This window comes from Rhinoraja longicauda, chromosome 23, assembly GCF_053455715.1.
Source record: "Rhinoraja longicauda isolate Sanriku21f chromosome 23, sRhiLon1.1, whole genome shotgun sequence".
Classification (NCBI taxonomy): Eukaryota; Metazoa; Chordata; class Chondrichthyes; order Rajiformes; family Arhynchobatidae; genus Rhinoraja; species Rhinoraja longicauda.
The window spans coordinates 15,782,787-15,804,569 of NC_135975.1; the positions used below are offsets into that span (position 1 = coordinate 15,782,787).

A 21,783-nucleotide genomic window follows, 5' to 3' on the forward strand; every position below is an offset into this window, starting at 1 on the left:
CGGAGACCCGGGTTCGATCCCTACTATGGGTGTTGCCTGTACACAGTTTGTACGTCCTCCCACACTCCAAAGACGCACAGGTTTGTATGTTAATTGGCTTGGTATAAACATAAATTGTCGCTAGTGTGTGTAAGATGGTGTTAATGTGCGGTGATCGCTGGTCGGTGCAGCTCAATGGGCAAAGGGTTTGCTTCTGCATTGTATCACTAACCTAAACCGTTATTTCTGAAATGATGGATACAACACTTGGGCATTGCAAGTTCACTGAAATAGGAATGGGATGTCTCCACCTTTCAAAAGTTCCACATAATGTTTTACTCATCAAAGACAAACAGTACATGACAACAATTGAAACAAATGGAACAAAGTGACATGAAAACGAAGGCGATGATTGACAGGGTTGTTCCCAGGAGGAGGGGCTTGAGTTACAAGGGAAGGCTGGATAGACTGGGATTTTTTTCCCTTGGAGCCCAGGAGGCTAATGGGTGACCTTTTAGAGGTTTCAGGGGTATTGATAAGGTAAATGGTCACAATCTTTTTCCCAGGGTAAAACTAGAGATCATATATTTAAGGTGAAAGGGGAAAGATTAAAAAGGGACCTGACAGGTAACTTTTTCACAGGTGGGTATAAGGACAAGCTGCCAGAGGAGGCTGCTGAGGCAGGTTGAATTATATTTAAAAGACATTTGGACAGGTTCAGGGATAGAAAAGGTTTAGTGGGGCATGGGCCAAACACAGGCAATTGGGACTAACTCAGATAGACATGGTGGTTAGCATGGACGAGCCGGGCTGAAGGGCCCGTTTCCATGCAGTATAACTCCGTGACTTTATGAGAAGCCGTGGAAGAGGAGAATGATGTAAGCTAGACAGGGGTACAGGTGGGTGCTCCAGGGATCGATGTTTAATCAGTGTCTGACCTGAATATAAGGAAATGATTTAAGATATTCAGTTGAAGTTGCTCCTTGTTGCTTTTTTTTCACTTGGTAAAGAATTGTATTGAAAATGAACAAACTCGAGACCTTGATTGTCACATGTTGTACTGATTAAATATTAATCACTACCAACTGTACTTTTTGGCTGCTGAGTCAAGGACATTCAAAATAAGACAAGTTTTCTGGATTTCAGGACTCAGGAGTAATACGTAAAGTCCAATAACCCATATCTTTTCTTAATCTCGGGATTTCATGGAAGATTTTACATTTTCCGATTGCTTCCCTGTTTGATCTTTAACAGATACGCTCGTTCTGTCCTCAGGGTGGTCTGAAGGTTTTGCCACTAGACAACAAGAAAAGATGAAAAGAACACTGGATGGAAACAACAGCATTAAATGACAGTAGATCTACAATGTAACGGGATCATTTCAGCATCTCTCGAACGTTCAGAACTTTGAGCACCCACTTAACCTCTGGAATTACTCTTCAGATGCAAAACTACACACATTAATTTGTTCTACACGCAAATCCTATGATGAATAGAGAAAATTCTAACTGTGCACTGATTCACTGGGGCAGTGAGTACACATCACACACACTGGGAGGAACCAAACTGCAGTGCACTGAGCAGCTGTCTCCCGGAGTCTATCATTAAAAAGCAGCTAGTTTGTAAAAACTCCGAATGACCCTGTTCCATTTGCTCTTTCACGCTTCCAATAACCCAGGCTCTGCCTTCCTCACCCTCTCACACATACACTGTGATCTAATCTGTTATCTCTAGCATGTTGCACAACAACTTTTAAGATTCTCATTGGATCCAAGTCATGAAACAACACGGAGTGACCGAGTCTTAAGTCAAAGAGCGGCAGTCTGGTCAGTGCACAGAGAGGTTAATGGGACAAACACCAAGATGAGACGCATCTAAATTTAATGTAAAAAGCAGATTAAGTAAAGCTGATGAACTCAAGGCGATAGAGACAGCCTATAATTATGATGTCTGGAATCACAGAGAGATGGGAGTGAGTGCAAATTGCAAGAACACTACATTCAAGAGGATGTTAATAAATTAGGGAAAGCAGGAAGATTGCAGAGATGGGGTGTGCGGGAGGGGGTGGGTGGAGAGTTGATGATGGGCTCCACAGTTTCTATGATCCATGACAGCACTGCAGGCAAAGCCAAATTATAGAATATACAAGCAAACCGTTGCCATCGAGATTACCTTTAGGTTTTCATTCGAGCTTCCAGCTGTAATTTGCTGCAGGTAAAATTATGAATGGGACAGAACTTCTGCTGCCCCGAGAACCTGCTGCCTGCCCTGTTCTTGCCGATGTGGTCCCTGTACCCTCCTGCAGGGAACCTGTCTCTCCACACATCGGCCTGGCCCAGTGTAATGCAGCGCAACAGATCAAAGAGCACAGAGAGCTGGGCTGGCAGGATTGCTTTGACAGTAATTGGTGCTCCTCACTCCACTCTCCCACCCCCAGGCTCACAGATCGTCACAGCTGTTACTGTTATTGAAGAGAGAAAGGGAGGGATACAGCACAGAAACTGACCACGGCCCACTCAGTCCCTTCCAACTGCCAAGCATCCATTGACACTTTAGCCACTCAAATCCATCTTATTCTCTGCATTCTGGCTGGTGAATCTGTGGAATTCTTTGCCACAGAAGGCTGTGGAGGCAAAGTCAGTGGATATATTTAAGGCAGAGATAAATAGATTCTTGATTAGTGTGGAATTGGGAAAGTAAACATCAGCAAAGCTAAACATTGTCAAGAAATTCTCAGAACATTATAACCATAAGAAGGTAATTGTAATCCCGAGAGAGCAAAATAAGGTGCACAGAATACAAGCTACCGTGGGAGGTTTTAAAAAGACAGCACACCGACTTTAATGGAAAGACGTATCAAATAGATTACACAGACCTGTCTTGCAATATCGCTGCTTTACACTATTGTCAGATGTGAAAATAGCCGCGATTGTGTATGATTAGGGCACTGACAGTGGTGAAAGAGGATGGCCAAACTATGCAGGTATCTTCTGTGGGAGTGGAGATATTCCCAGTACCATGGGAGACAATCATGGAGGTTCTTAAGGTGCAATTTCTTTTTGAGAAGGCCAATAAATACTGGAGTGCGTTGCACAGAAAGTTAGCAGGAAGTGTCTTTTAAAGCAGGAAGACGAAATGACACAAACAGTAACACACTTAGTTGTCTGAGCGTAATGAAAAGAAAATTCAAAAGGAACAAGTGCTCGCAAATAACTGGTAGAAAAATTGACAGGTGAAATAAGTCGGATGGGGGTAAGTTCAGAAAATGTTTGGTATGATATTCCAAGCCAGAAGCTATAAACTTGTTGCAAGTTGTTTAAAACTACCGTGCTCTCAGTGCCCACCTGAGGGCCAATGGAAATTGGGCTGCAGACTACAAAGCAACATTATTGGTGAACCCACTGAGTCGCATGGCCCAGGGCCCCCACTGGATGAATATCATATCATATATATACAGCCGGAAACAGGCCTTTTCGGCCCTCCAAGTCCGTGCCGCCCAGCGATCCCCGTACACTAACACTATCCTACACCCACTAGGGACAATTTTTACATTTACCCAGCCAATTAACCTACATACCTGTACGTCTTTGGAGTGTGGGAGGAAACCGAAGATCTCGGAGAAAACCCACGCAGGTCACGGGGAGAATGTACAAACTCCTTACAGTGCAGCACCCGTAGTCAGGATCGAACCTGAGTCTCCGGTGCTGCATTCGCTGTAAAGCAGCAACTCTACCGCTGCGCTACCGTGCCGCCCTATTGGCTGCCTGAGTCATTCCTTGCAGTGGAGAAGCTCAGAACTGTGCCTGCAATGGAGAGAGGGGTATATCTTGTCCCGTGTCTACAGAACTATAACTAAAACAATGTTTACCTCTTTTCCAGTTGTATTTTTATATTACGCTTGCTGGATGGAACTGGAATGGTACGTCTCCACTTCGCACTTACACAATTTCAGCGCAGGAATCTAAAGCAGGCACTAACCTCTGACTTGCTCTAAAATACTAGGCCATGGATACCTGGGGTGTAGTTAGCAATCCAAATGTACAGACATATAATTTAGGAGAAGAACAGGCCACTCAGCCCATCACTCTGCTCTGTAATCCAATAACATGTCTGACCTGATTATAATCTCAATTTAGCATTCTCATCTACTCCTGTAACCTCTCACCTCCTTGCTTATTAAGGATTTATCTATCTCTGCTTCCATCACCTTTTGAGGAAGAATCTCTCACAATGCAGCAAACGAAAGAAAATTGTCTTCTAAATGTCCGATTCCTTATTTTTTAAACAGTGACTTCTCATTCTCGAGTCTCCCACGAGTGGAAACCTCATCTCCTCAGTGAACCTGCAAGTCCCTCAGGTTTCAGTCAAGTTGCCTCAAACTAAACCCCAACAAAAACAAGTCTTCCCATCCTCGCCTTTACTCATGAGACTATCTGCTCAGTCCAGGTATCTGTTCCCTAATTGTTAGGTGTTATGAAGTTGGTTTGTTTCTGCTCCCGTTTTGGATCCAGATAATGTATGAAATGAGAATCAATTCCTAACACTGTTCCTGAACTTCCAAGTAATCTTTGAAAAGTGCACAAGAATCTCATATAAAACTGGACCCACTGTGTATAACATGGGTGTGGATTAGTAATTTGCCTAGAGGAAGGAAACAGTGCGTTGTGAACAGAGGGAGATTGCAATGAGGGAAGTAAATTCGGGTGCTCTGGGGAATCATATGGGATCCCACCTTTTCCTGGTAAACACAATGACTGGAGCTGCAGTTTCAATGGAAGGTGTTAAGTTCACAGCTGGCACCATGATGCATTTTGGATCATGCACATATGAAGCAGCATGCCCAGCACCAGGGCATGGCAATTGAAAAACCTGTGCAGTTAAACTATACAGTGGGTTGAAAATAGCTGTTGTGTGCATGGGGTCAAACGGTTCCAATTCTTTGTCACCGATGCCCGATTTGAATATCTTAAACTTGGCCAACCTGATTCATGCAGCATTGATAATTCACATACGGTACCCATCAGTGTACAGCTGGTACAGATGATATCACCCCATCTATCCTCTGACCTGCATTTATTTCAGTGGGATCGGGAGGAATATATTAGAAAATTGTCGCGGTTTGTTCTTTAGTCCCTACTTTTGTGGAGAGTCACTATATGGCAACCCTTGATCATCCAATATTGATGTCTGACAGAACCTACTCCACTCGTGATGGCAGCTTTGCCATTTATAGCATTCTCAGATTCAAAGCAATAATTAAAAAATATTAATTACGCAAAAAAAAGTTCACACGATAAACAATCAGATGCTGATTTTTCAGCGTTTACATTGGTTAAGGTGTTGCCCTGCTTTTCCTGGGTGGCCTGCACTTGCTGCTACAACACACAATTCTCCTGCAATGTACAAGCTGCATGTCTGTGACCGACCCTTCTTGTGCGGTTCCTGGTCTTGAGCATTGAAATCCAATTGCTGAGACCGGCCAGAGATAGCCCGTCCGTGAATGGGTAGAGGATACATTTGCCAGGCAGAGAGGCCACTTCCCTGTTCTTTTTTTCCAACATTTCCACACAATTGAAATAAAAAATTAACAAAAAAACCAAAAAATACTCAAAAGCATGAAAAGTCAGTCTGTATTCAAGAGAGAGTTAGATATAGGTCTTCGGGCTAATGGAATCACGGGATATGGGGAGAAAGCAGGAACGGGGTACATACTTTGGATGATCAGCCATGATCATATTGAATGGCGGTGCTGGCTTGAATGGCCGAATGGCCTACTCCTTCACCTACTTTCTATGTTTCTATTCAAACAGTCTGCAAACACATTTTTAACAAGTACCTTCTCATTCCTATCATTCAATCTTACAGTTATAAATGCAGAATTCCAGTAAGTTGTTGCTCTGTGTGATGAAAGATTGTGTCGGCAGGAATCTGTCAGCACCCTTGGTATTTTTATGGTTGTATATGCATGCAATGAAATCCCAGACCTGCCGGTATTTATACAGTTAAATGCCATACAACAACTGCCCATGAAACCCACAAAACTTGGATCAGGCAAATTATCGTTGACCACGCAGTGTTAAGAATAGGAATAGGAATAGGAATACTTTATTGTCACATGTGACTAGGCACAGTGAGATTCTTTGCTTGCATACCCAATGTATACAAGCTTCATGGGAGCAGGCTTGAATGGGCTGGATTGTTCAGCACCACAAGAAGCACATTAGCTTAGAATCTCCCACACCAGTGAAAGGGAGAACGGTGCCACTTCCATCCGACACTCTGGAGGGGCAATGCGATGTGCAAAGTAGGAATCAATTTTGCGAGAGATTCCATTCATTAGCTGCACGGTTGTGCAAGAAGATGAGATCGGGGTTCAATGACAGTGGTGGTCGGAGAACCACTCTTTACAAAACAAAGATGGATATTGTGCTCAGCCATGATCACACTGAATGGTGGTGCTGGCTCGAAGGGCTGAATGGCCTACTCCTGCACCTATTGTCTATTGTCATTTGTGAGGATTTACTGGAACTGGATTTACTGCGGTAGGAACAGGGGCTTTAACTTGCACCAGGAGTAGACCTTACCCCCTGTGAAAGCCTCGGTCCTATTGTTGACCATATCTGGTGTATATGTTCATTCTATAGCAATGGTGACAGTGAGTTTTCTCGCTACACACCACAGGTCACAGCTGGGCACCTGGTGATCTCGGAGTATAAGTATAGCACCCACACAGTAGTTGACTGTGAAACAGAGTTGATAACTTCTATCTTACCAATGATCTGTCATGGACCAACCACATTAAAGCGACTGCCAAGAATGCACACCAATGCCTCTACTTCCTCAGGAGATTGAGGAAATTTGCCTTGTATCCAATGACTTTCAAAAACTTCTATTGATGAACCATCAAAAGCATATTGTCGGGTTGCATCACAGCTTGGTTTGGGAACAGCCCTGTCCAAGGCTGCAAGTAATTGCAGAAAGTTGAGGATGTATCCCAGTCCATCACCCGGACCTGACTCCACACCATTGATTCCATCTATACTTCATGCTCAGAAAAGCAACCAACATAATCATAGGCTGCTCCCACCTTGGGCATTCATCCCCACTCCTGTCAGGCAGAAGGTACAGAAGCTTGAAATTGCTCACCACCAGACTCAGGAGCAGCTTATTCCCCTCTGTTATCAGGCTTCTGAACGGTCCTTCCATAGCTGGAGCACTGTCTGATTCACCACTACTCCATTGCAGACATTGAACTTTGTCACTGGAACTGAGGCGCTGCAATATTGAGAACCACATTCTGCACTCGGTATCTTTCCCTTTGCTTTACCTATTGTATTTGAGTTTGGCCTGATATATTTTAGGGGACTATTATCTGAGTTGATTAGACAGCATGTAAATCACTTTCACTGTACCTTGGTGCAAATGATGATAATAAACCTGAACCAAAACCTAAAGGGGTGAGGGGGTGTGGGTGAGGGGGGTGTGGGTGAGGGGTGTGTGGGTGAGGGGGGTGTGGGTGAGAGGGGTTGTGGGTGACAGCTAATCTTGCCACATCATTTGGTCGTGTTCCTCTCTGCAAAGGCTTCTGGCAATGTATAGTTTCCAGAACTGTCCTATTCTGGCTCTGAACTCTACTTTAAAAGGAAACACTTGTCCCAGATGGATTGATGAATAAATTTACAATTAAATCTTTACTGAGCTTGATCATTAAAGAGCATAAATTTAAGCAATAGTAATAATAGCATTGTGCCCTTCCTAGGGCACGTATTTCCCATAACATTAGCACCAAAAAATAACATAGGCATATATTTAGACTAATTGATACATTAGGAAATAATCAACTTCCAACTCTTTCTGGTGGGGAGAATTTCCGTGCTGTCAAAATCTGTTTTTAATGATACACATCTGGCAATTATTAAATTATTGCTTGTTTTCCAAGAATACATGCCAAAGATTTCAGTCATGTCAAAAACTGCTCTCTGAATTGCTTTCTGAAATGCACACAAGTGAAATTCTGATTAATTGGTTCCTGCGTGGTGCAAGCAACCTTGTATAAAATGTATGTCCATTTAGAATCAGATTGATCCTTGTGCACTTGTCATTGTATTGAGATTTTGTTACATCGACATGCAGTGAGGACATTGGAGCTCAGACTCAGAGCAAAGAAAGAAAGCAGGAACCCAACCAGTCAAAGTATCAAACCTCCCGAACACGATGTGAATAATCTGAAACAAATAGATGGGGTTCAATTCTATTCTTTTCCGAAGAAAAGCATCTACAAAGATTTAGCAGATTTCAGAGTGCAGGTTTCTTCAGTGGCATTGTGATTTTCAATTTGCTACCACCTACCAGTTAGTGCTGGCAACAGACCTTTCCATCAACCAAGTGGTTTAAAAAATTTTCATGGATGAGAAAGCACAAAGTCATAATTTAAAAATTTAACAAAAAGACAAATTAAGACAAATTAACCCCACACGGGTTGCAGGTAGAAACTAAAATATCATAAGTTTAAAAAAATGCAACAGTTATTGCTTTTATCATTGAAGTCGTGTAAAATTTATTTAATTTTCTCCTGCAGGAACTGAACTCTTTGGTTGGAAATTTGGGCTGGACATTTGGGCTTCTGTGCTTCGTGACTCAATAAATATGATGATTAAAAAATCACGTTATTCAACAGAGCTTAACATTTCCAATTTTTTTCCACAATTCCAGGAATCCATCAATACAAAATAATAAGACATGGATCTGCATCAACAGATTCCCAAATTATATAAAGTAAATGAGTTTCAACAAGCAGCCTGCAAACACAATCGGTTAATTCTAGTGGTTTAATTCGATCTACTTGCTTCATTACATTTTGAGGTATTCAATCAATTTTTCTTCCGTCTGTAAACAACAGTCTGAGAGAAAGAGATGCATCAAATTCCAGCCCTGGCACCATTCCATGACAAGCAGGGCAGAAACTCTGATGCACATCGACATGGACTTATTTGTCTGCCAAGTGCCAAAAGCCAGATTTTATTCCTGCACTATGTTCATATAACCTCTGAAGGTTTAGTATCAAATTCACAAAGACTCACACTATCACTGCTAGTGTTTGTTTCACTAACTCATTGGTCGCAGAAACAATGTAAACAATATCAATGTCTATATTTTCAAACAATAATACGCAGAATCACAGATTGTGTACTGTAATGAAATGAGTATTCAGCTCATTATCTGGCTCTAACAATACCACGTTGGTCACATTTCTCACCCTGTCACCATAAGTCTACATCTTCTTTTCTTTTCAGACATTCATCCTGTTCCCTTTTGAATGCTTCAGTTGAATCTTGTTCCACTATTAGTCCTGGAGCATATTCCAGATCCAAACCATTCACTGGAAGAATTTTCCTTAGTTCACTTTACATATTTTGCCAGTCATGTTCACTCTGTTCCCCTGATTCTTATACCCTCCCCTAATGGAAGGTGTTTTTCTCTATCTACTCTGCCTCCATCTTTTATGGTTTATACTATCTCCATCAGATACTTTGTACAATCTCTCCTGTCCAAGGGAATTAACTCAGGCTTCTCCCGTCTATCCCAATAACTGCAGTTATTCTCCGGAATTATTTTGTTTTTGTTTTTTCTGTACCCTATCTTCACACCTACACAACTTTCCTAAAGTTTCCAAAACTGGATTAAATACTCTGTGTGTGGTGAACCAGTTTCATAAATAATCATTGCAGCTTCCTTGCTACTGAACTCTAAGTCTCCATACATGAGCCCAGGCTGCCGTATGTTTCTTTAAACACATTCTCCAATTGCTCTTGCTCTTTCAATAGACACATATCCCTGGATCTGTGTTTTCAGTGTTCCCATACGGTTCACACTTCACATGTCTCAACATTAAATTTAATCTGCACTTTTCTGTCCATTTGCCAGCTTATCTATCCTCCTTGGAGCCATGACTATCCTCCTCACAGTTCACTGACCTACCAAATTTTGAAACTGCACAAAGTCCAAATCATTAAAACATATTTTTTTAAAACAGTGGTCCCGATATCAGTACATGAAGTACATTTCCTCCAGTCTGACAAACAAATTTATGATTAGTCCCTACTTTGTGTTGCTTTTCTAATTTCCTACCCATGCTCCACAGGCCCTTTTGTTCCATGGCCTGCAAGTGTAATAATTAAAGGGCCTGTCCCACTTAGGCGATTTTAAGGCGACTAGGCTGTCGCCGACAGTTCGCCGGGGTGTCGCAGGCATGATCGTGAGTGTCATGATGACGAATCATGATGACGAATCATGATGACGAATCATGATGACGAATCATGATGACGAATCATGATGACGAATCATGATGACGAATCATGATGACGAATCATGATGATGATATGCAAATATCGTGATGTGTGTATCAGGTGACCGGAGAGCGGGAGAGTGTGCTTGCTGTGTGTGCTGAAGGCTGCAAGGCCTGGAAACAATAAAGATTCAAGATTCAAGATAACTTTACTTGTCATCCAAATTGGACGAAATTCAGTCACCCACAGTCCAACAATAAAAGCATTAAATAGGCATTAAAATTACACAACCCCAAAAACACACAAAAAAAGAAACATCCATCAAAGAAACATCCATCACAGTGAGTCTCCTCCAGTCCTCTCCTCACTGTGATGGAAGGCCACAATGTCTTTCCCTTCTCCTGCCGTCTTCTCCCGCAGTCAGGCTGTTGTGGTTGCAGGTCGCGCCGGACGGTCCGCAGCGGGCCGAGCCTAAGGCGAGTCGCAGCCGCTCCCGCAGCCTCCGAAGACAGCCGGCTCCGCCGATGATAAGTCCGATCCGGGGCGGGCGAACACGCTGCTGCTGCCGCTGTTGCTGCACGTCGGGGCGGTCTTGGCTCCCGACATTGAAGCCCCCGCCCAGCAGAGAAAAATCCCGCGGCATATTTTAGGCCGCGCCGGACGGTGAAATGTCCGCGACCCAAGCCCTGCGATCCGGGGCGGGTGAACACGCTGCCGCTGCCGGAGCTCCTGATGTCGGCATCCACGCGGCCCGAGCCTAAGGCGAGTCGCAGCCGCTCCCGCAGCCTCCGAAGACGGCCGGCTCCGCTGATGGTTAGTCCGGTCTGCGGACTCTGCGAACCAGAGCCCTGGAGGCCGACAGCTCCAGGAGTTGGGCCGATGGTTGGGCCGCAGCAGGAACGGAGACGCGACCCAGAAAACAAAGGTCGGGTCTCCGTTCGGAAGGGACACATATTTACAATTTTACAGTTCCCCCCCTCCCCCCCACATACACACATAGTACACAAACACAAAAACACGACATCACAACTACAATTAAGACAAAAAACCAACAAAAACACAAAGACAAATGGACCGCAGGTAAGCCGCAGCTGCTATGGCAGCGCCGCCATTTTGGTCCAACGAAGTAATGTAATTACCACGGATTGTGTCTGCTTCATTATTACACATCTGAGACACAGATGTGACAGTGAGGAGTCTTCCAAAAATTGTAGTGGATCTCGGCGCGTCGCTGAGAAAACATCATCCGGTTTGAAATTTCTCGGCGACAGCTGGCTTGTCGGCAGGTATCGTTGCTTATTGCGGGCGCTGTCGCATGCTGTCGCCAGGTTTGCAAGGTTGTCGCCTGTACTTTATCATGACATCTCACACAAAGATAAACTGAGTTTTACTGCTGTGCTGTTTGTAGGGGGTATGGCACACCTGACCGTAAAGGGCAGTGACGTGTGAAATGGCCTTGCTGTCCTTATGGTCAGGTGTGCCATACCCCCTACAAACAGCATAGCAGTAAAACTCAGTTTATCTTTGTGTTAGTAGTGTCTGTCTATGTGTGAAGTGAAATGCCTGTGGATGTGCTTGCCTCATTGATCTAAATAAATGAATGGAAAGTGTTCTCATAGCGCAGCGCATGTGTCAGCGTTTGATTTCAATGGTCAAAATGAATGCGACTAGAATCTTTGAATGAGATGTCATGATAAAGTACTTAGAAATTCAATAAATTCCAATGCCTATTTTTTTTTAAATCACTAAAATCAACTTTACTCAAAAACACTATATTACTATGGAAGATGGAAAACTGCATGCATCGCGGACTCCGCCCACAATCCACACCTGGCTGTTGCAGCTGCTTTTCAGTGGACGGGTTTAGACCACAGGTGTCAAGCTCGGAGGCGCCCTTAACGTGTGAAATGGTCTGGCCGGACCTTGCTGTCCTTATGGTCAGGTGTGTCATACCCCCTACAAACAGCATAGCAGTAAAACTCAGTTTATCTTTGTGTTAGTAGTGTCTGTCTATGTGTGAGCTTTGGCCTTTAATAAACGTAATGAAATGCCTGTGGATGTGCTTGTCTCACTGATCTAAATAAATGAATGAAAGGTGTTCTCACAGCGCAGCACGTGTGTCAGCGTTTGATTTTAATGATCAAAATGAATGCGACTAGAATCTTTGAATGAGATGTCATGATAAACTACTTAGAAATTCAATAAATTCCGACACCTATCTTTTTTAAAATCACCAAAATCAACTTTATTCAAAAACAATATATTCCTATGAATGATGGATAACTGCATGCCAAAATCTTTTTTTTTTTAAATGGACACTTCACACGAATGCAAAATATACCTAGAAATTTCACTGGACGGACCTTGCTGTCGGTTTGTTCACGTGTGAGTTGTGTTTGTGACACCTCCACATAAGTGCAGGTTTTTGTTGGTTGTCTTGCTTGCCGTGGTCCCTGTCGTAGTGGACGTCCTAGGTAGCAAAGACTGAGTCGCCGGTTGTCATCAGCTTGCCGTCGCCTATGTGGTAGGTTGTCTTAGTTTGTCGCGGGCATTGTTGTGGACATTGTCGTAGGGTTAATTTTTTCGGCGATCTGCTACGACTTTGATAGTCACCTAAAAAAACGCCTAAGTGGGACAGGCCCTTAACTTACACAGAATCTTAATATCTTCGAGAAGTCCATATATATCACAGAACTACCTTTCCTTTGCAAATCTCTACTGTCACTTGATCAAAATTTTCCATTAAGTTAATTACACATGATTTGCCTTCAAAAGATCCATGGCTGGCTTTCTCCAATTAATCCATGATTGTCTCAGTAATTGCTAATTCTGTCTCCAATAATTATTTTTAGAGGATTTGCTAAAAATCAAAGTTAAAATGTAGTTAATGGGTCGATTCTCTCACCCTCTTTAAACATTACTGCAGCAATTACACATTTCCAGCCCTCAAGCACTACTGCGCAATGTATAGATATTTGGAAATTTCTTCTCTTCCTTCCCTTAACAATTGGATGTGGTGATTTATCCACTTTAATGAGCAGTTCATCCATTTAGTACTTTCTTTTCATCAATGTTACCCCATCTAGAATCTCAAATGTATCTTTCCCTGCAGAGACTCTGCCCTCTTCCTTGTGGCGACTAGTGTATAATATTCATTCAATACCTCTGCCATGCACTTTGCCATTATCTGGTAAATTTGTTTTGGTTTTTGATTGGCCCCATATTTCCTCTTACAATCCTTTACCTGTTCAATGTTAACAGAACATCTTTGGATTGCCTTTTATGCTTGCAGCTTTTTTTCTCCCTACTCTCACTACCTATCTTATTGTTTTTTTTACTTCCCCTCTAAACTTTGTGGAATCAGCCTTGTTATTAATTACATTCACGGTGGCCTAACGGGTAGAGCTGCTGCATCACAGTGCCAAAGACCCAGGTCAAGTCAAGTCAAGTCAAATTTATTTGTCACATACACATACTCGATGTGCAGTGAAATGAAAGTGGCAATGCCTGCGGGTTGTGCACAAAAAGAATTACAGTTACAGCATATAAATAAAGTTAATAAGTTACTAAACATAGCACAAAAAGTGTCGACAAAAATTTAGTCTCTGGGGTTACAAAAGTTGACAGTCCTGATGGCCTGTGGGAAGAAGCTCCGTCTCATCCTCTCCGTTTTCACAGCGTGACAGCGGAGACGTTTGCCTGATTGTAGCATCTGGAACAGTCCGTTACTGGGGTGGCAGGGGTCCCTCATGATCTTGCTTGCTCTGGATCTGCACCTCCTGATGTATAGGTCCTGCAGGGGGACGAGTGTAGTTCCCATGGTGCGTTCTGCCGAACGCACTACTCTCTGCAGGGCCATCCTGTCCTGGGCAGAGCTGTTCCCAAACCAGACTGTAATGTTGCCGGACAGGATGCTCTCTACAGCCCCAGAGTAGAAGCAATGAAGGATCCTCAGCGACACTCTGAATTTCCTCAGTTGTCTAAGGTGGTAAAGGCACTGCTTAGCCTTACCCACCAGTGCGGCAATGTGCTTTGCCCACGTCAGATCCTCTGCGATGCGGACTCCCAAGTATTTGAAACTGCTCACCCTATCCACAATAGACCCATTTATCTCGAGTGGTGTGTACGTCCTTGGATGTTTAGCCCTTCTGAAGTCCACAATCAGCTCCTTTGTTTTAGTAACATTCAAGAGGAGGCTATTGTCCTGACACCAGAGTGCCAGATCAGCCACCTCCTCCCGGTAGGCCTTCTCATCGTTGTTGGAGATCCGGCCCACCACCACAGTGTCATCAGCAAACTTGATGATGGAGTTTGAGCTGAACCTGGCCCCACAGTCATGTGTGTACAGGGAATACAGTAGGGGGCTAAGGACGCAGCCCTGGGGGGATCCTATGTTCAGGGTGAGGGAGCTAGATGTGTGTTCCCCCATCCTGACCACTTGGGGCCTGGCAGTGAGAAAGTCCAGGACCCAGGCACACAGAGGGGTGCTAAGCCCCAGTTCCAGCAGCTTCTCAACCAGTCTGCTGGGGACTATTGTGTTGAATGCTGAACTAAAGTCAATGAACAGCATCCTCACATAGCCCCCCTGGCTGTCCAGATGAGAGAGAGCGGTGTGTAGAACCTGGGAGACCGCATCATCCGTGGACCTGTTCGGACGGTATGCGAACTGTAGTGGGTCCATGTTGCGAGGAAGGAGGGCGCAGATGTGCTTCTTAACTAGCCTCTCAAAGCATTTCATGACAACCGAGGTGAGGGCCACCGGTCGGTAGTCATTTAAACACGCTGGAGAGGCATTCTTTGGCACCGGTACAATGATGGATCTTTTGAAGCATGCAGGGACCACGGACTTTGCCAAGGAGAGGTTGAATATTGTGGTGAGCACTGGAGCAAGCTGAGTAGCACAAGACTTTAGTACTCGCCCAGATATACCATCTGGGCCTCCAGCTTTCCTCGTGTTCACACGCGTCAGAGCCCACCTCACCTCATGCTCGGACACCGAGAATGTGTGCACATCCCCGGCGGTGGATCCCCCTCCAGCCTCGCTAGCCAGCGCCCCTTCGGTGCTGTTTTTAGACGGCGAGCTGGTGGTGTTACCCGTCTCAAACCGTGCGTAAAAAGAGTTCAGGTCATCAGCTAAGGAGGAGCCGGCACTTCCGGTTGAGGGGGTGCTGGACCTGTAGCTAGTTATAGTCCGTAGCCCCTGCCAAAGGCGCCTGGTGTCCTGCTGCTCCATCTGGTTTGATCCTGACCTCAGGTGCTATCTGTGTGGAGTTTGCTGGAGTTTGCGCCTTCTTCCTGTGACTTTGTGGATTTTCTCCAGGTGCTTCGGTTTCCTCCCACATCCGAAAGACGTGCAGGTTTGTAGATTAATTGGCCTCTGTAACTTATCCCTAGTGTGTAGGCTGAGAATGTGGGATATCAGAACTAGTGTGGACGGGTGATCAATGGTTGGCGTGGACTCTGTGAGCCGAATGGAATGTTTCTATGCTGTATCTGAGCTCTAAAAGTGCATCTTTTAAATGCCCTTTCTCTTCACACTGTTTAGCTTTCTATCTCTTTGGTCACCCAGAGAGTTCTGGTTATAATGTCCCCACCCTTGTACCTCATGGTAATGAATCATCTCCAACTTACAGGCATCCCATTGTTCTAAGAGAGTTACGCCTGCTAAATTTAGATTGCAAGTTACATGGCCAGAGCTGTACTCATTACATTGGAATTAGCCCTTATCCAATTAATTATTTTTATCTTGACATTGTCTGTTTCTTTTTCCATAGCTGCTCTAATGATATTTGATGCTGTTTCCTCAATGGGTCCTGTATGACACTTGCTCTACTTGGCCTAGCTCATTTCCCAGAACCAGATCCAGCAATGCCATCCCTTTGTTGGGCTAGAAACATACGGAAAACACTACTCCATTCCTCCTCCTTAAGTTACAGTAAAGCCATTGTTGGTTAGGTGAAGTCACCCACTATTACCATTCTGTGGTTTTTGTCCATCTTTGCAATTTCTTTGCAAACTTCTATATATTTTCCCCCAGCTGGTGGGCTATGAAAGAGTCCAAGTCATGTAAACACAACTCTATTCTTTCTTTGTCCTAAGCGGAGAGATTCTGTCCTTACCAGTTCCAGGACAACATCTTTCTCCAGCATTGCAATCATTTCCTTAATCAATAGCACCACTCCCTCCCCTTCCTTTACTTTCTTAAGTTTCCCAAATGCCTTCTGTCTAAAGACACCACCAAATTCAGAAACTTCTACTTTCTTGCAATTATCAGTTTTTGAACCAACCTACACAACACTAACCCTAAAAAGACGCAGAAGTGCTGGAGTAACTCAATGGCTCAGGCAGCATCTTTGGAGAACATGGAAAGGTGATATTTTGGGTCAGAACCTTTCTTCAGACTAATTAGTTTGAGTCTGAAGAAGGGTCCCAACCAGAAACAACACCTTTCCACGTTCTCCAGAGATGCTGCCTAATCTGCTGAGTTACTTCAGTGTGTAGAAACGAACTACGGATGCTGGTTTAAACCGAAGATAGACACCAAAAGTGCTTTGTCTTTTTTTTGCAAACCAGCATCTGCAATTCCTTGTTTCTACAACACCAACTCTACCTTGACAACAGAATACACCAAACCACCTCTGACACAACTTGAGACTTGTTTTATTTCTAATTGTGTTTTTGCACAGATGGCTTTACAGCTTTCATTTATAATGTGTGATTTATGTATTATTTATTTTTTGTGTGTTTGGGTTTATGTCACACTGATGTGGCAACAAGAAAGATTTTTAATTGTACCTTTACCTCACCGTACTCATGCATATGACAACAAACTTGAACTTGAGAAGGTTTGGTTCACAATGCATTTAGACCTTCTTGTACTTTCTCTCAGTCTGGCCTGGTCTGTAAATTTCTATATCTTTTTCTGGTACTATACATCTCCTCTATTCCTTTTGAGCCTTTCCCTCTTTTTTAAAATCCTATCTTCATGTTCCTATCCTGCTGCCAAATAAGTTTGAAACTCACCCTAGAGTGCTGATGAACTGTACCAAGTAGACACTGGATCCAGCTCTATTGAGCTGCAAACCAAGAAATCAAAGTACCATCCAAAAATCCCTTCTGCAACAGAAACACGCATAACTGTAGAATCCTTTACCTTAAATTACCTTTAAATCTCTTTACCTTGACCTGTTGAGTCAGTCATGTTGTGCTGGTCTTGGCTCTGACTTCATTGTTCAGGGCAAACCTCTCCCCCAGCTGTTCTCAGACGCTGGTTACAGAGATGTCCTCTGGAATCTCCTGAGCTTCTTTTGATCCTTGTACTCGCCCAGTTTAGTTTAATTTAGTTTAAACAGCGGGGAAACAGGACCTTCAGCCCACTGGGTCCAGGCCGATCAACGATCACCGCACATTAATACTATCCTACACACACTAGTGACAATTCTTACAACTCTTCCGCTGCGCTATGGTGCCGCCCAGTTCCTCTATGATTTCATCCTCCTGAGTTATTGTGACCAGCGCCTGAGACGGCTTTCCACCACTTAGCTTGTGGATTGACCATATTGCTATCAGCTGTTGCTCAAGCTCCAAAGCCTTGTCTGACACCTTGTGTGTGTTCGTCTCTGATTTTTGTCCAAGCAACTGTCTATCAAAGAAAACCCTTGCCTATGTTCACCTTTGACCATGCCTCTCTACTCTTCCAGTTTGTTCCCCCCACCCACCCTTGCAAGTCTGAAGAAGGGTCCCGACCCATATCGTCATCTATCCATGTTCTCCAAAGATGCTGCCTGACCCTCTGAGTTTCTCCAGCACTTTGTGTCTACCAGTGATTATTTACTGCTCCATTGCTCCGCCTGATATTAAACAATTACATCTGCTCACCACCAGCCTCAGGCATGTCAGGAGAAGACGATGTTCACCACATACATATCTCTAGTAGCGATCAGGAAAACTGAAGTTCAGAAGTCGATGTCCTTTGCAGACCAATATCTGAGTCACTTTCACAAAGTGCAACTAGTTTAGTAGTTTATCGTGGGAGCTGTTGCCTAGAGCAGATATCCCTGGGGTTTGTTAAACCAACAACAAGAACATACTAGTAATTGAGGAAGTATGAAAATATAAACACTAACTCCAGGAAAAATCCAACCCTTTCACAAACTCTTTGGCACAGCTGTTTCCTTCCCTGTGCCACCAAAGTAATCACGTAAGCTCACAGAATTAGGCACGTGGCTATTGTATGTTTACATACAGAATACAAAGAGCTGCAGGAACAGATGCTTAACAGCTTCAGAGCTTTAGATTTCCTGTTTACTATTTGACGCAATTCATGGGTGTGAAAATATAACGGGGCTTTATATGTAGAATCGAATTCAAGAAAATTAATTACCATTTATTTTGTTTGAGTAGACAGCCAGTATTTTACTAAATCACAAAATTCAAAATCTAACACGGTTGGTTACTAGTTTCTCTATATAAAAATAGTATGCATTTTAATGTATGATGTACCTGTAGGAAATGTATGATGCACCTGTAGGAAATGCAAATTGTATGAAGAATAGGAATCTGAGGGGTACCACTTTTTCACACAAAGGGTGGTGGGTGTATGGAACAAGCTGCCAGAGGAGGTCGTTGAAGCTGGGACGATCCCATTCTTTAAGAAACAGTTAGACAGGTACATGGATAGGACGGGTTTGGAGGGATATGGTCCAAGCGCAGGCAAATGGGACAATTGTAGCTGGGACATTGTTGGCTGGTGTGGGCAAGTTGGGCCGAAGGGCCTGTTTCCACACTGTATCACTCTATGACTCTAAGAATGGTTTTTGATTATTTACTTTTTTGTCTTTCGTAACTTTTCCTGTACTCCCTTTCCCTTTAACTCCATCCTTATACTCCCAATTTGACCTCTCCCCCCTGCTATTTAGTTTAAACCCACCCGTGTAGCACTAGCAAACATGGTGGGTTTAAACTAAATAGCAGGGGATGCATTGTGCGACCAGGAGGGGGGGCTCTAGTTTAGAATCCTCTGCCCAGGGGATAAGTCTGTGTTTGTTTGTTTGTTTGGTCATTTGTTCCGGTGAAGGCGCTGTGCACACGGCAGCCAGCCAACAGTCGCTAGTCTTTTTCTTTTTGTTTCCACTTTTAATTTCAACTTTTTGTGTACCTTGTGTGTTGTGACTGTCAGCAGACCAATTTCCCTCTGGGGATGAATAAAGTTTATCCTATCGTATCGCATATTCTCTCTTTAGTGGTCTTGGAAATGCCTGCACTCATCATACAGGATACGTTTCCCCTTGTGTTATCTGCAGTCCTCTTGCAAAACAGGTGATGGATTCTACTACAGAGCATTCATAGAATATCCCCTGAGATGCCACATCACTTTTTCAGCAATGAATATCGCAGGTGGATGGGATAGGCAGGCTCCCAGGATGCGTCAGATGCCTCACATGGTAATCTGAATCTTTCTTCTGACCTTGTTAATGTCTGTGGGGATTGCAAGTGGGGGAATGGCCAAGGAGCTTAGCTTGGAGTTGAAGATGTGAAGCGCTGTATTAAAAGGCTACTTTCCAGCAATTCCGCATGAGGCAGACTCAATGCTCCAGCTTGTCTGTTCCTTCCTGGCTGTATAATTGGTTGCAAACACTCAGGGAGTCCTGGGACCAGCAAAACAATATTTATTTATCCTTAATACTTTAAACCTGAACAGGAATGTCCATCACAACTCAGAATTAAAAAAAGATTCCATCAGAACTCAAAGATGAAACCCTCATACAGTATTTTAAAACATGTCCGGCTGACACCACGTCCTGATGTTCTTCAGATAGATTTTATGAAGTAATTGCTACAAGGAAGCTTTTGTTTCTGTAAAATGTAAAATGAGGTCAGCTTTTCTACACTGAACCCCATGGAAGAGGTTTTTAAATCACAGGTCGGCTCCACAGCCTCATGTGCCTAGACTACTGATCAGGAGTACAGGAGCAACATTAATTAGGCCCTACAGGATTCTCATCTATTAACATTCCCCAACACACATCCCCTACACCAAAGGCCCGGTAGGAGGATTGCAAATGCATGAGACCTGTGCACCTTATGTTGCTTCGTTAAAGATAAGTGCCAACAGAGGGAAGGGTTTTTAAAAATTCTGAGCTGCGATGGACATGCCTGCATCGGAGATATCTGTGTTGAATCCCAAGTACCTGCATTTCACTTGACTTTTGCCAACGTGCTTGCAATATGCTTGCATTATGAATGACTCCCATCACTCAGTTCCCACCATGTTTTGCTTCATTAACCTCATTCATTCTGAAAAGGATTAAGAATTAATTTAATTAACAGGCTCTTTATTGAAAAGTTTAAAATATTAAGGATGAATAAATATTGTACTTGCTATTATCAACTCCCAGTTATTTTTTAAAAACTTTTGTCAAATATTAATTTTTACAATAAAGGGTTAGTTAGTTAGGTTGAGTTTTGATGATGCAGTCTTCATGTGGAAGAGAGACTGCTTTACCATTTGAGGAAGAAAAGTTACGAATTTTAACCATTTAACTTTCATACCACCAATGTTAGGCTTACTGGTCGAGAGTTCTCAGGTTTTTCTTTACAGCTTTCTTAAATAGAGGCAGAGCATTACCCATACTCCAGTCTTCCGGTACCTTACCCATATCTAATGGCAATGCATATTGCTCAGCAAGGACTTCCCACACAAGACTGTCCACTGTGTGCTTGCATACATCGGATCAGGCCCGGGAGATTTAACTACCTTCATATGTCTAAGCATGTCCAGCACCATCTTGACTGCAAAGCAGACTGTTCTCAAGACATTTCCATTAACTTTCCCAAGCTCCCTAGTCTTCATGTTTTTCTCTGGTAATGATGTGGTAAAAACATTGAGAAATAATAATTGAGGACCTTGCCCATCTGCTGCAGCTCCACACATATATGATTTCTGAGGGTTTCTATGGTTCCTTTGTCTGCAAACAACCTACCCTGATCAACTTTTGCAAGTTCATGTCTAATTCTGCCACACTGAAGTAAAGTATTTTCCGATCTATTAATTTGCTAACTCTGGTTCCAGAATTCCCAACATGCATTTGTGATAGGCTGTCCGAACACATAATCTCAAAGCTGCCATTTAGACAGTTGATCTGAACAACATTGCCTCCCCAATGGAATATAATTAGCCAGTGGTGTCCCGCCATATTACTTGCTGTTTAATGAATAGATTGCGAGGAGTTGAAAGATCCTGTTCAATGTACAATAAAAGCACCACTCTTCGAAAATACATAACATAACTTTGTCTTTAGAGGCAGAGATACCTGTCCCGTGCACAGCCATTTGCCAGTTTGACAAAACAATTGGTTTTTCCAGCACAGTGATAAAGAAACTCCAAACAGATTACTCTGGTTCAGTTGTCCACAGACAAACCAGGAACTGCGAATATCTGCAAATTGCTCGGCCATGCGCTGTTTCAAAACGGGCGAGAAAAGATTCCATTGCAGAAAACGAGGGACTTGGGAAAAGT

General features: G+C 43.4%; 1 protein-coding gene across 4 annotated transcripts in view; it reads right to left on the minus strand.

Annotated features, from left to right (window-relative positions):
• The window catches only part of sema3c (sema domain, immunoglobulin domain (Ig), short basic domain, secreted, (semaphorin) 3C), a 206,937-nt gene that overhangs the window by 169,764 nt on the left and 15,390 nt on the right, over positions 1 to 21,783 (minus strand). Inside the window, exon 2 of one of the 4 annotated variants that reach the window (XM_078419752.1) lies at positions 20,456 to 20,561. The exons of 2 other annotated variants lie outside the window; for them this stretch is intronic. The gene's annotated coding sequence lies outside the window, so the exon portion shown is untranslated. Of the gene's footprint in view, positions 1 to 2,151; positions 2,253 to 20,455; positions 20,562 to 21,783 lie in introns of those variants that run through there. One more of the 4 variants, XM_078419751.1, reaches the window with a different exon arrangement.